This window comes from Notamacropus eugenii, chromosome 4 (genome assembly GCF_028372415.1).
Source record: "Notamacropus eugenii isolate mMacEug1 chromosome 4, mMacEug1.pri_v2, whole genome shotgun sequence".
Classification (NCBI taxonomy): Eukaryota; Metazoa; Chordata; class Mammalia; order Diprotodontia; family Macropodidae; genus Notamacropus; species Notamacropus eugenii.
Genome location: NC_092875.1, coordinates 240,177,143 through 240,191,316, shown reverse-complemented (window position 1 = coordinate 240,191,316; position 14,174 = coordinate 240,177,143). Strand labels below are relative to the sequence as shown.

At 38.0% G+C, this 14,174-nt stretch overlaps 1 protein-coding gene across 1 annotated transcript in view; it reads right to left on the bottom strand.

The window, feature by feature from the left end:
- Positions 1–14,174, bottom strand: part of LOC140501080 (disks large-associated protein 1-like) — an 890,990-nt gene that overhangs the window by 46,107 nt on the left and 830,709 nt on the right. The gene's annotated exons all lie outside the window — the stretch shown is intronic.

Sequence of the window (14,174 nt, the reverse complement as noted above, 5' to 3'; positions counted from 1 at the left end):
GGCAAGGATTTTTGGAGAAGTAGCTATTGAAACATTAATCTGGTGAGGTCAAGACTGGGCATGGAGACAAGTAAAGCCAGGGTGGAGGAGATAGAGTCGGAAAATAGGAAGGGTAACAAGCCACAATGAGTGTGAAGAGTGAGTTTAACATAAGTGAAAGAGTAGAAGAAAATAGGAGGTTATGGTGGGAGAATGGAATTTCTAGGATCAGTGTCTTGCAGGTTGTCCAGTTCGAAGATATCAAGAGGCACAAGGTATGACCAATGCTGATATGTGGTTGAAATGGGGTAGAAAGTGAGGTCACCAGAGTGAAGGAAGTTTAAGAATTGTGCAATAAGCTTATTCATTAGGAGAGGGATGAGGGAGAGAAAGACAATGAGAGGGACTGATAAATATCCATGAATACATTCCCAGACTCCAAAGGAATTCTACTTTTAGTCTTATCTGATTTATTCATGATCAATGTATCCAAAGATATCTGAGGTTTATTTAATCTAGACTGTACAATTGTAACAGGCTCTGGGTCTATAGAAAACTTTACAGTCTCTAAAAACTGATGGCAATACAGAACTGGTCTTTTGCTTGGATAGAGGTGGTTACTTGGTTTTACATGTCTGCCTTAATTTCCCTATTTCAGGCCAAAATGGGGACCTGGGATGACAAAATGTAAAGTGCACATTTGTGAGTACGTACACTAAATGTTTGGTATATTATCAATAAACACAAGAGTTAGGTCAACTTGAATACATGGCTTTGTCATTATTGTTGTTTGTCCTTCCTTCTTGAAGGAGACCATGACATCAGGAAGGTGATGCTATGACTTGCACGTGGGTTAGATTTGAGGCAGGTATGTGTCAAGTCACCAGCCTCATTTTCTCCTCCAGAGGCATCTGGATCCAGTGGCAAGATATAGATCAAGACGACTGGAGATGGCCTCCATGACTTTGTCAATATTCCTTGAAATTCTGAACCTGACTAACATAGTTAGGAGGCTGCCAATATCAATTCTAAAATTCCTGAGGATAAGAGCAGTGAATAGGGTAGACAGAAAATCTGGGAATCAGTTAGTTCCAATGACTTGGAAGTTGGCAGATAAGAGCAACCAGAAGAATTGATAAGGGGGAATTGCATGGATTTTCTAAAAGAAATGGTTATTAAGGGATGGTTAAAAAGGAATGGTCTGGACGGTACTGCTGGGAAAATAGAATGTTACACCATCAAAGCTGTTGGCATTCTGAGCCAGGGAGAGTGAAAGGAGTGGTGTGTCGTAAGAAGGGCTGAGAGGGATATGGTTTATTTGGGGATAAGGAGTATTGATTGAATAGCTCCAGGATCTAGGGGAGTTTGTTGAATTGAAGCCCTAAAAGGCACAGTAGGTAAACTGATTTGGATAGAGGAGTACAGCTTATGTGAATAATGATAAATGCACTTTTGAAGAGAATAGGCCCCTAAGGGAGCAAATGTATTTTGTGGATCTGAATATTGACTGCACTTTCCCAACCCCAAATCTGGCTGGTATAAAACCTGAACAGAGATAGGAAGCGGACCTGTGGAAACACTGGTATGGAGACTTCCCTTTTGTCTTAGAGAGTTAGCTTAGAGCACTGAAAGCTTAGGTCTCGTCTGGATCATACATCTAGTATATGTTACCAGGAGGGACTTGAATCCAGGCCTTCCTGCCTTTGAGGTCAGCTCTTTCTCCAGTAAGTCACACTGTGTCTCAGCTGGGTGTATCTTCTAATTTCTGGTACTTTGCTTCTCTGTTTCTGTTTCTCTATCTTTGCCTCCTCACATATATTCCTTTTAATGAAATCCCATTTTAGGGAGTGATCTATATTCATGGGTCAGCTATATTCAGACTGATACAGTAGTTAATTTAAAGTTTATTTTATTTATTAAATTTATTATTTATTAAAATTTATTTTGCCTGACATAAGTTACATGGCTCAAAGTTACCATTTGGAATTTTCTATCTCTGGGGAAAGGATAGCTCTGAAAGCAGGAATGCAAATTTTCTTACCTTACCCTGCTAGTGTGGTTCACTCTAGATTAAAAAAGCTGACCTCCAGGTTAGAATCTGGGCTTCCTTTTTCCTAACAACCCAGTTCTTTTCCTCTGTGCCTAGGGACGTTGGCCACTGTTGGGCTGTGCTGAATCTCAACGACCTAGAAGTGAAAGGCTTCATAAACCAATACCAACCTTCACAGCTAGCTCTTCTCTTTGGAGATATCAAACCCTTCTTGTAACACTGAATATAATAAAGGGGAAAATATGTAATGTTGTCCAGAAGCCATGTCAAATGAACATTTCAAAGAGATCCCATGGTAAAATGATGTTCCATAGGTGTTTATTAAAACTTATAGAATTTAGGAATATATATGTGTATATATATTTATAGATATATTTGGAAATATATATTTATGGATAAATTTAGAAATATATATTTAGATATACATTTAGAAATACATCTATATTTAGAAGTACATCTATCTATCTATCTATCTATCTATCTATCATCTATCTATCTATCTATCTATCTATCTATCTATCTATCTATCTATCTATCTATCTATCTATTTATCTGTTAGTTCAAGGTCTCTTGTAAGCAAGTAGTAATGTCAACATGTGATTAGATGATAGGATGAGGAGTGGGGAGACAGGTGAAATTGATCCTTCATCTTAAAGTTCAAAGTCAACTGTCTTGTTTCTTTTTGATTTAACCAGATCTGTCATAGGAGTATAGATAGAATCATAGATTTAGAGCTGGAAAGGATTTTAGAGGTCATCTAGCCTGTCTTTATTTTACAGATAAGGAACTGAGACAGACAATGGTGAAGCAGCTTGTCTGAAGTTACGTTGATAGTAAGTGGCAGAGCTGAGATTTGAACCTGTGTTCTTTGATTACTTTCCCTAGGAGGAAATCAGATGGGTCTTGTTTATTATAAAACCATGTAGGCAGTTAGGTGGCATAGTGGATAAAGTGCCAGGTCTGAAATCAGGAAGCTTCAAATCTGACCTCAGACACCTACTTAACTGTGTGATCCTAGACAAGTCACTTAACCTGGTTTGCCTCAGTTTCCTTATCTGTAAAATGACCTGCAGAAAGAAATGGCGAACCAGTATCTTTGCCAAGAAAACCCGAAATGGGATCATGAAGAATGGGACGTGACTGAAAAACAAGTTATTTACCTGTTACTTTGTTTTATGTTATTAGGAAATGTATTTGTAATCATTCCATTTTATTCCCAATATTTTTCAGGGTATAAATATTATTCCCACTGCCATATAATTTCCATTGTCATTTTTTTTAAAAGAAGAACTATGCTGCCTATTTCCCTCAATCTTCTACTTGTCCAAATTCTTTAAAATATTTTGTCTTTGGGGCAGGTAGGTGGTGTGGTGAATAGAACACCCACTCTGGAGGGGGAGGACCTGAGTTCAAATCTGGCCTCAGACACTTGACACTTACTAGCTGTGTGACCTTGGGTAAGGCATACCAATTGCCTTGCCTTCCCCCCTCCAAAAAGATATTTTGTCTTTACAATGAGTTTAGTTACATCTTTCATCATTCTTGTATTTAAGCTACCCTAACCTGTTGCTTTTAACCAAGAAAAATCTCAGTAACTTGAATTATACTAAATTGGACTTTATAATAATGTGGGCTATTTTTGCATTATCTACAACAACATTCTTAATGAATTAATTTATATAAATACTTTAAAATGATTTATTAATGACATGAATAAATTGAACAGTATTAAAAAGATCTCAAGGAGAATATTTAGTTTCTTAAGGGAACAAATTCTTCAAATAGTTTCAGGAGACCCTCTTTTCCCTTTTTTTCTATTACCCAATGCTGCCTCTATCTTAGTGCAGGCCTTTATCATTTCATGCCTGGATTACTCCAATAGCCTCTTAACTTTTCTTCCTGGCTCCAATTATGTCTTCATTACAAGTCTTCTTGAATACCGCTGATAGACTGCTCTTTCTAAAATCCTGCTTCTTTTCTTAGTAGATCATAAACTCCTTGAAGGAAAGGACTCTGAGGCATCTTTGCATCTCTCACTATTCCTAACTTTGTAACTCTTTGGACGCTGTAGTTCTTTATCAAATATTTGTTGAATGAGTACATGAATGAATCATGTCAGCCTCCTCCACTCGCTCTCACTTATTGCCCTCAGTTAAAATGCCAACTCCTTGTTTGCTAAATTAGATTTCAAGGACCTCACAATTTGGCTTCATCCTGTCCAACATAATTTTCCATTACTCCACAATAGGAGTCCTCTCATATCTTCAAGACCATTCTTATTACTCAGACCCATGTTTGTGTTTGTGGATTTTATTTGTAATGTTCACTCAACCTGAAATGTCTTCCTCACTTCAATAAAATTGCTACCAGTATTTGAATCCCATCCCATCGCCTCCAGTAAACCTTTTGGAATTACTCTGGCTCACACGAACTGCTCTCTTCTCTGGGTTCCCACAGCACTCATCACCTATATGACTCATTATACTATGCAAAATTGTTCTGTGGAGCTGTATTCCTGTTTTATGGCTTTTCTCCAAATCTAGGCTAGAAGATCCCAGTGGGTAGGAACCATGTTTTCACATTTAACTTTTATCACTCAGAATGTTTGACACTGTTTTGTATATAGCCAGTGCTCATTTTACACTTGTGGAATTTAATTAAGTTGTGAGGGCCTCAAGGCACTGTGTCATAATGGCCTGGAAGCCAGGAGGAGCTGCGTTCAAGTTCTGCCTCCTCTGATCCACACTTAACTTAGGCAAATCACTCCTCTATTTTCCTTTTTGTTTATTTATTTTGTTTTTGGAGGCAATGGGCATTAGGTGACTTGTCCTGGGTCACACAGCTAGTAAATGTCTGAGGCCAGAGTTGAACTTAGGTACTCCTCACTCCAAGGCCGGTGCTCTGTCCTCTGTACCACCTAGTTGCTTCAACTGCTCTGTTTTCAAGGCAACTCTAAGACTCGAAGTTTCAGAGAAGACACACTTGCATTTGGAGAGCTTCCTTACTTGAGTTCCATATATTAATAAAATCACAGTCTCTATTCTCATTATTTTCTAAGACTTCAAAAAATTTTGTAGACAGATATTGTATTTTTGGTATCAAAAATAATGCACTGTAATTTCTTTATATAAACACATCCCTCATTTAGACTCTTCACTAATTGCGACTGATCTTTACCTCCCACCCCTACTTCCACCTGCATGTAATAGAGATCACAAATATCTCAGTGCACTGAGTATCTTGCTTTCTGAGGGAAGAAAAGAACAATAGATTTGGAACTGGGGGACCTGGAGTCAAATCCTAGTTGTGACAATAATAATGAGCTCCTTGAGAGGAGGGTCTGTCTTTTGCTCTCCTTTGTATCTCCAGAAGTTAGCACAGTCTCTGGCACATAGCAGGAGTCTAATAAATGCTTTTTGAATGACTAATGACAGCACACACTTCTATTGCTCAAGAGGACTAAAAGGATTTTTCCTCACAGCAATCCTGTGAGACAGGTGGTGTATTATTATCCCTATTTTATAGATGAGAAAACTGAGTCTCAGTGAGTTGAGGGGTACTCAATTAGTAAAGTGTCAGAGTCAGAATTCAAACATGGGTCTTTTTTGGCTCCAAGTCTGGTGCTTTTCATACTACACAATGCTGTAACTGTAGCAAGCCATTTAACTTCTCTGACCTCTGTTTCCTCATTTCTAAAGAAGGCAATATTTGTTATACTTACGTCACAGAGTTATGGTGAGGAATGTGCTCCATGAACCTTAAGGCATGATAAAATTATGAAGAATAAGGTCCTTAAGGACCATGAGAAGCTCACGATCTTTCATGACCAATCCCCAAGCTACAAATCCAGATCTCAATATATCTTGGAAGACTCACCAATAAATTGTGCTGGAATCAGATCATTATTACAGCCTGACCTGTTATCCCAAATCAATTGGACACAACACCAGTACAGAAAAGACTTCATGACAATGTTTTTAATAGATGTAACTGTACCCCATACTAAAAAAATCTCCAAGCTACATAGAGCCAAAAATTTCAAAATATAGAGACCTAGTACAAGAAGCCAAAATCATATGGGAACAGAAGGAAATTATCTTCATTATCCGCATACACAGTATCCTCAAAATCCCATCTGCTACTGGAATTATGCCTTAGATACTTTCAGTAAATCTACCGAAGATGATTATATCCTAATACGTTTATTCCACTATAAAAAAGTTCTTTTGCTCACTTGTTCAAGAGTTGGTTAAACATTAAGTATAAAAGAATAGAATAGCAACACCCCAGAATTGATTACATCTAAATGAGGAGAACCAGATAATGATGCTATTTAATTTTTGTGAAAACACACCAAATAAAATATTAGGGGATAGTTAGGTTGCATGATGTCAATTCAGGGTTTCAAGATATGAAAGTGTGGATTTGTTTATGATGTATTGTAATGATGATCTTGAGAAATGATCCTGGTCCAGGCAATGATAGGGGAGATACCGCAATACAGCCTACTTAACTTGCAGTTAGTCTTCCTCGAGACTGTTTATGCCCTTAAGCAATCATCTCAATTGCAGGCTTCTTATTCCTATTTCCAGTTTACTTATTGATTAAGGTCTGACATTAAAAAAAGACCATCAAAATGTTTTTTTTAAATCTTTTATTTGCTTATCCTTCTTTAAGAAAGAATATTTATCATTTTAAATTTGCCATATGTTTAAAGATCTCTTTTCCTTTTAGTTTTCATAATACAAATATTGAATTTCATTATTGATAAATTGTATAATTGTAACTTATAGTAACTGAACGAGGTGAATCTTTCTGCGCAGAGCGTAAGAATGAAAAACATCCTTAAAAAAGAGACAGGCTGTTCCCACCCATATTCTTGCTTTCTTTTAATAGTGTTTTATGGTTTGCAAAGTTCAGCGAGACTTATTCTGGAAGAAATTTCTGATCCGAAAACACTATGTCTAAAGGGAGGATTCTAATATGTATATCAGAGTCTTGAACTAATTACTAATTGCCTTATATGACGCATTTTGGAAAAAAAAATAGGTCATGCCCTGCATTTCAGCATCCTTGGGAAAAAAGACTGTTCTTGATTGAGTAATTTAGGTTACACATAGAGAGAAGTTTCCTGACCATATAAATTGTTACGCATTGCACTGAATTTCTGAGGCAGGCTATTCATTCTTCTGTCATAACGTTCTAAGACAGAAGAGACAGTGATTGCCAATGAGAATCACAGAATCATAGAATTTCAGAGCTGAATAGAATCTCACCAGCTGTTTAGTCCAACACATACTTGGAAAAGAATCCCTTCCATGGAACACCTGATAGGACAGGTAGTCATTCACTTGTTGAAATTTGAGAGGGACAAACACAGTTACACAATGAGGCTCTTTTGGAGTTGGTTGGCCAAGATTATGATAAAGAGGCAATACATTATGGCTATAAAGTATGATTTTTTGAAAGGAAATAGGAAGGAGGTAGAGCAAATAGTCATGAACCTGAGCAAAAAATTTCTTTGAAGGAGCAAAGATGCATGAGCATATCTAGGTATAAATGAGTCTGGAGAGGACTTGGTCCCAAGGTCGAAGCACACCTGAGAAATGAGGGCAAGCACCTTGCAAGGTTCTGTGACTGGCCCTTTTTGCATTCATTTTTCTCTGCATTCTCTTTCTTGGTGATTTCATTCATCCATAAGCTTCAATCCATATGTTGATATCTTGCAGATTCATGTTTCCAACCTCTTTCCTGATCACCGAACGTGTTTTCAGTTGATTACTTGACATCTCAACCCAGATGTCTCACTGACATCTCTGATTCAAAGTTTTCAAAACAGAATCAATCACCCTGGCTTGAAAACTGCCTCTGTACTTGGCTCTTTAATTATAGTTAATGCCACCATGATGCTCCAAGTCTCAAGACTTTGGAGATATCTTTGCTTCTTCTTCTCCTTCACTTCTCAAATCTAACCTGTTACCACATCCTGTTGATTCTCCTATGTCAGTCAGTCAATAAACGCTTATTCAATTCAATTCAATTCAATAATGGGTAAGAGGCAAAATATAGTCCCTGCTCTCAAGGAGTTCACGATTTAATGGAGGAGACAACATGTAAACAACTACGTACAAACAAGATAATGTCTATGTATCTACATATATACACATATACATATGCATGTAATATATATGTAACATAATACCTTAGAAATAAGGCCCTATAATTATGGAGGATATGGAAAGATTTCCTGTAGAGTGTGGGATTATTATTTAGAATTTGAAGGAAGCCAGGGAACTTGGGAGGCAGAGATGAAGAGGGAGAGCATTCTGGGCCATAAGATAGCCAGCAAAAATATTTGGTGTTGAGAAATGGAATATCTTTTGAGGAAGAGAGAAGAAGGCAACGCTGGATCCCAGAGTATGTGAAAGAGAGGAAAGGTATCAGAAAATTGGAAAGGTATGTGGGGGGAGATAGGTTATGAAGGGCTTTGATCACCAAACAGGATTTTGTATTTGATGTTGGGGGTGACAGGGAGTCAATGGAGTTTATTGAGTGTGTGTGTGGGGTGACATGGTCAGATCTGCACTTTAGGAAGATAATTTTGATAGCTGAGTGGAGGATGAATTGAAGTGGGGAGAAACTTGTGGTAGACAGAAAAATAAGGCTATGGCAATAGTTCAGGCATGAGGGGAGTATCAGTCTCAGCATCAGAGAAGAGAAAGGGGTCTTGGCAACAGGTTGGATATGGGGCATGAGAGTGAGGAGTTGAACATGACACCTTGGTTGTGAACAGTGAGAGGGAAATGAAGAGGAGGGGAGGGTTTGGGATGAAAGAAAATGAGTCAAGTTTTGGACATATTGAGTTTAAGATGTCTACAGAACATCTAGTTTGAGATGTCTGATAGGCAGTTGGAGAAGCAAGACTCAGGGAGAAGTTAGGGATGGATAAATAGATTTGAGAATCATCAGCATATAGATGCTAATTGAATCCATTGGAGCTGATGAGATCAGATTACATCAAATGGTATTAAGGGAGAAAAGTGGGCCCAGGAGAGAACCGTTGGGGACACTCACGCTGATTAGCAGGTATGACTTGAATGAAGATCCAGCAAAGCATCATTATTCCATTCCCATCATAACTAAGGAACCTAGCATGATTCCTTATTACCTCTTTGCTACAGTATCGAAATAGTCTGCAACTGACATCCTTGCCTTCAGTATCCCCACATCCTATGAACTGTCATCTGATTAATTTCCCAAAAGCACAACTATGATAATACAAATTTCAGCTTAAAAATCTTCAGTGGTACCCAAATGCCTCCTGAATGAAGTCTAAATTCCTTATGCTGACATTTAAAGCTCTCCACAATCTGGTGCTCGTTGAACTTTCTAAATGCAACTTATAGTAAGTGCTCTCCTGGGCCCAAACTACACTTCAATCCAACTGAATATTTTCCAAACATCCTGTATTCTGGGTGACTTTGTTAATTGCCATTCCCTTCTTATAGAATGGTTTTCCCTATTTCTGTTTGTCAAAATCTCACCTAGCTTTTAAGGTCCAGCTCAAAACTATTTTTCCATAAAGTTTCCCCTTGTTTCCCCAAGTCTTTCTTTCCTCAATTCCTATGCCACTTTCTTAATAATTTGCAAAGTACTTCGTACATATTATCTCATTTGATCGTTATAGGAAACCTATGAAATAGGTATTGCAAGTATTATTATTCCCAGTTAAAAGATGAGGAAACTGAGGTACACAGAGATTAGGTGATTCCCAAGGTCAATAAGACCCTGGGTCTTTTCTCTCCAAACCCAAGGCTCTTTCTACTAAAAACAGCTGCCTCTTACTATACATACCCCATGGTGCCTTTTATTATAATTTCGGGGATTCGTATTTGTTTTTATATGTAGGGCATTTGACCTTGTTGTTGTTGATTTTCTTTACTAAAGTTTAACTCCGGTGCCTCCTCATGTGTAACCATGGCCATCAATTTCCTAGAAAAGTCTACGATAGGTTATAAGTCTGACATCTGAGGACAAGTCTAACTCATTCTGGAGAGGTTTCTAACTAGAAGGTTAGAGTGATGTTGAGTGTTGAATTTTCGGGCTAAAACAATTCGTGAGAACTAAACTAAGGCATACAAGAATTGACAATTTGATCTGAAGTGATGATAGAAATACCCAGTGGATGAAACCAGAGATCCTTGAAGTATTGAGTCAAGTATGAAACACAGCATAGGGTGGTAGACAGGGAATTGGTCTGGAAGTCAAGAAAACCTGGGTTCAAATCTTGGGTCTGACCTATATATGGGCAAGTGTCCCAGGTGGCTCTTGAGACCACAGTGTTTTTTGACTTGGATTGCTCTCCAGACTGCTCCAATGGATTCAATTATCATCTCCATGTGGATAATTCTCAAAAACAAACAAACAAACAAACAAAAAACCTCCAACCTAACAACCAATAAAAAAACCAGGAGGGCCATTTGCATTGGTAGCAGGTTTACCTATACCAATGAAATCACATATCTGATTCCTGGCCAAATACTCCCCACCCCACCCCAAACCATAAAATACCCTACTATAAGAGGATTTAATTTAATTTAAATTAATTTAATTAAATTTTAAAATTCTGTAAAAGTAAAAAATCCAAATTTCATTTCTTTTTCCTTTCCTTGTGCCTCCTGCCACTTCATTTACTCTATTTTTTCCTGGTCAAATTTAATTCTATTCCACTGATATTCATTACATGCCTACTTTAAGGAACTGTGTTGGGCTCTGGGGGATACACAGAAGAGTTTTGTTTGATAAGATCTCCTTTCTGAAAGATTCTTGACAAAAGGCATTGGTTTATCCTTTACCCTTAGGCCAGATCACACTTTATATATTCCAAGCATGGAAGAATTCAGCCTGGAGGAAGGGAGGAGGTAGTTGATGACATTTCTTACTTTTAACTCCTAGATTTCAGACAAGCACACTGATTAGTACAACCCAACTTCACAATCTAGTTATGTAAGAGGGATAGGACTTATTTTGCATGGCTATAGAGGATAGAACTAGGACCAAAGGAAAGGGAAGATTTTGTCTGAACATAAGGAAGAAATTCTGACCTTTAGAGTTGCTCAGTAATGGAACTGGCTGCCTCATGGGTTATCTAGTTCTCACGCTGTACAGACAGGTTGAAGGAAGAGGGTTTGTTTAGCCTAAGGAGAAGAAGACTTGGGGTGGGGTGGTAGGGAGAACAATACAGTTTTCTGCAAGTATTTGAAGTGCTGTTATGTGAAACATCCCACTTGTTCAGTTGTCACTCCAAGGATAGAACCAAGGGAAATGGGTAGAAACTGCAGAGCAAATATATGTTTGATGTCAGTGGAAATTTCCTAATAATTGTAGTTGTCCAAAGGTAGACTGGGCTTCCTCAGGAGGTGGACGCTTTGCCCTCATTGGAGGTTTTCAAACAGAGATGCCCTCCGATGAATTCATTTTATTGAGATTTTCTTTTGGGTACGGATTGGACTATATGTATGATTGCTGAGGTCTTTCCCAATGCTCACATTCTGGAATTTGGTTATTCTTCATCCCCAGAATTATTTTAAAAAAAGACCAAAAACTGTGTGTTGGAGACATTGCCAATTAGATTCACACACTGAATGCGAGATTAGACCTTTACGGTCCCTTCCAGCTCCGGTGCTATGATTCCCGAGGGTTTGCAGGACATGGCATTATGCTAATTGAGAGAGCATGTTGACAAATGCCAAGTGACTCACTGGGCTAGCTAAGGTTCTTCAGAGGATACAAAAGGTCAGAGACAAATAAATGGTCACCAGGCTCTTACGTACAGTAATAAACTTAAGCTCACAAATTTTAACGTGTGTAGCTACTACACTGTATTTTGAGCAACCTGGCCTCAAGAATACCATGAGGCATGGCCAGAACCTGTGTCTGTGATGAGCAGGGAGATGTCAGCTAAGGTGGTGGGAGAAGTATCACAACCCAACCTCCATTCATCTAAACAACATGAAAATAATTTGTTATAAAGTATTTAGATCTCATACACCAGAGTAAATCATGTTAAATTTCCATCTTTAGGTGACTCAGCCACTTGAAGTTTCGTTAAGTGCTTTGGCTTGGATTTCTTCCTTCAGCATGGACACCAAGCAAGCTTGATTCCTTATTCCATTTCCCTGTTTCTACTCTAATCAAGGCTTGCTCTCTATTTTCTTTCCATTCTTTCACAAACTCTTTCTAAGTTGAAAGCTTTTTAGGTCTGTTTTGTTTTTCAAAATCCTTTGGAAGATTCTTTTTTTATCCATTTGTTCAGGTGTCCAAACGATTTAAGACACGCTCTCCCAATCAATGGCAACACTCCCACAGTGTCAGTGTGTTCTCTGATTAGACTCCGTAATGATGGAACCAATTCACGCCTGGTGAGGCTGCCTCTTCACAGCTCCCACACAGTGCTGCTCAGAGGGTGGGAGGAAAAGCTGACAGGGAAAATGCATACTATCCCAAGCCAGATGTGGATGGAATTCAGTGTGTTTGTAATTTTACTTTGTTATCAGTCTCACAAAGGAAACAAAGAGAGATTTAAAGGTTAATTGATTTCTCTGCTCTGGGTATACATCAAAATTTCAAAGCTATTCCAAGGATCAGAAATTCCTTTTCCAAGCTTTCGTTTTGAAAATAGAAAATGTAAGGCATGGCTTCACAGTGCCTGAAACATAGAAAGTCCTTAATAAATGCTTGTTGCTTGATGATTGAAAGGGAGGGTGGATTGTATATTCATCCTTGGAGACTTGCCAGGGATAGAGGAGTATCCCATCATCATTGTCCCACATTTTAATAATACAAGAGACATCAATGCCTGATCTATAACAAGCTCCAGTCTTATTTGTAGAATGTCACAGCTAGAGTAAGTCTTAGAGGCCATTTAGTACAATCTCTCATTTTACAGTTGAGGAAAGGAAGACCTAGAGGTGATATAGGACCTGGCTAAAGTGACAGAGTGAGTCAGTGGCAGATGAGTTAATAGACTAGAAACCAGGTCTCCTGATTTGCCTTCCAGTGTTTTCTTCACTATTATATTACCCTCTTTTCCCCTAGTCTACAGGCAATAATTCAAGAAATCCATCAGGATCCATGTGCCCATTCTGATACACCCCTTTAAAAATAATTCTTAAAATGCATGAAATAGAGTAATAAATAATATAAATAAAAAGTAGAGTAACAAAACAGGTAAACAGAGGCAGCATGTTACAGTGGCTAGAGGGCTGGTTTTAGAACCAGGACTACGTCTGATACATACTTGAATATGTGAACCTGCACAAGTCACTTAACCTCTAAGTGCTCTAGGCAAGTGTGTAAGACCCTAAGTTACAGGGAAGATGCTGCCTTCATTGAAAGAGATAGTTCCTCACTGGGTGCTTCTTATATGGAAGAAATCATAGGTCCAATTCCTATCCCTAGAAATAGAGGGATAGAATACTTATTAAATGCTTCTTGTGTGCCATTGTTCCAGGAACACAAAAAAAGAAAACAAAAAGATAGTCTCTATCTCAAGGAGTTTAAACTCTAGCGGAAGAAGTCAAAGCATAAACATCCAATAGAAGTGAATACTTTAAACCTTGATATTTTATGCTTTCTTTGTGCTTTCATTGGTGTGGTGACACCCTTGACTGAAATAGATTGCGACCCCTTCAAGCCTTAGTAGATGGCGTTATGAGTACTCTGGTCATCAACATGAACCAAAGTACAGCATTTAGTGCCAGAGGAATAGGATTGGAGCTCCTCTCTGGTTCTTCTTTCCTCATCTGTAACATTAAGAGGTCTGCTCTTGTTTCTTAACATTCTTTTCAGGCCTAAGTCTATGACAATACTTAAATTACACTACTGAATCATTTTTAAATATTCCTTTTTAAGAAAAATTCTGAATCCTAAATTCTCTCCCTCCCTTCAGTTTCTCCTCAGTGCAATGAAAAGGCAAGCAATATGATATTTATTATATATGTGAAGCCATATAAAACATAATTTATATTATCCATGTTACAAAAGCAAGAAAAAAAATGAAGTGAAAAATAATATGCTTCCATTTTCATTTAGAATTTTTGAGTTCTTTCCCTGGACACACACACACACACACACACACACACAC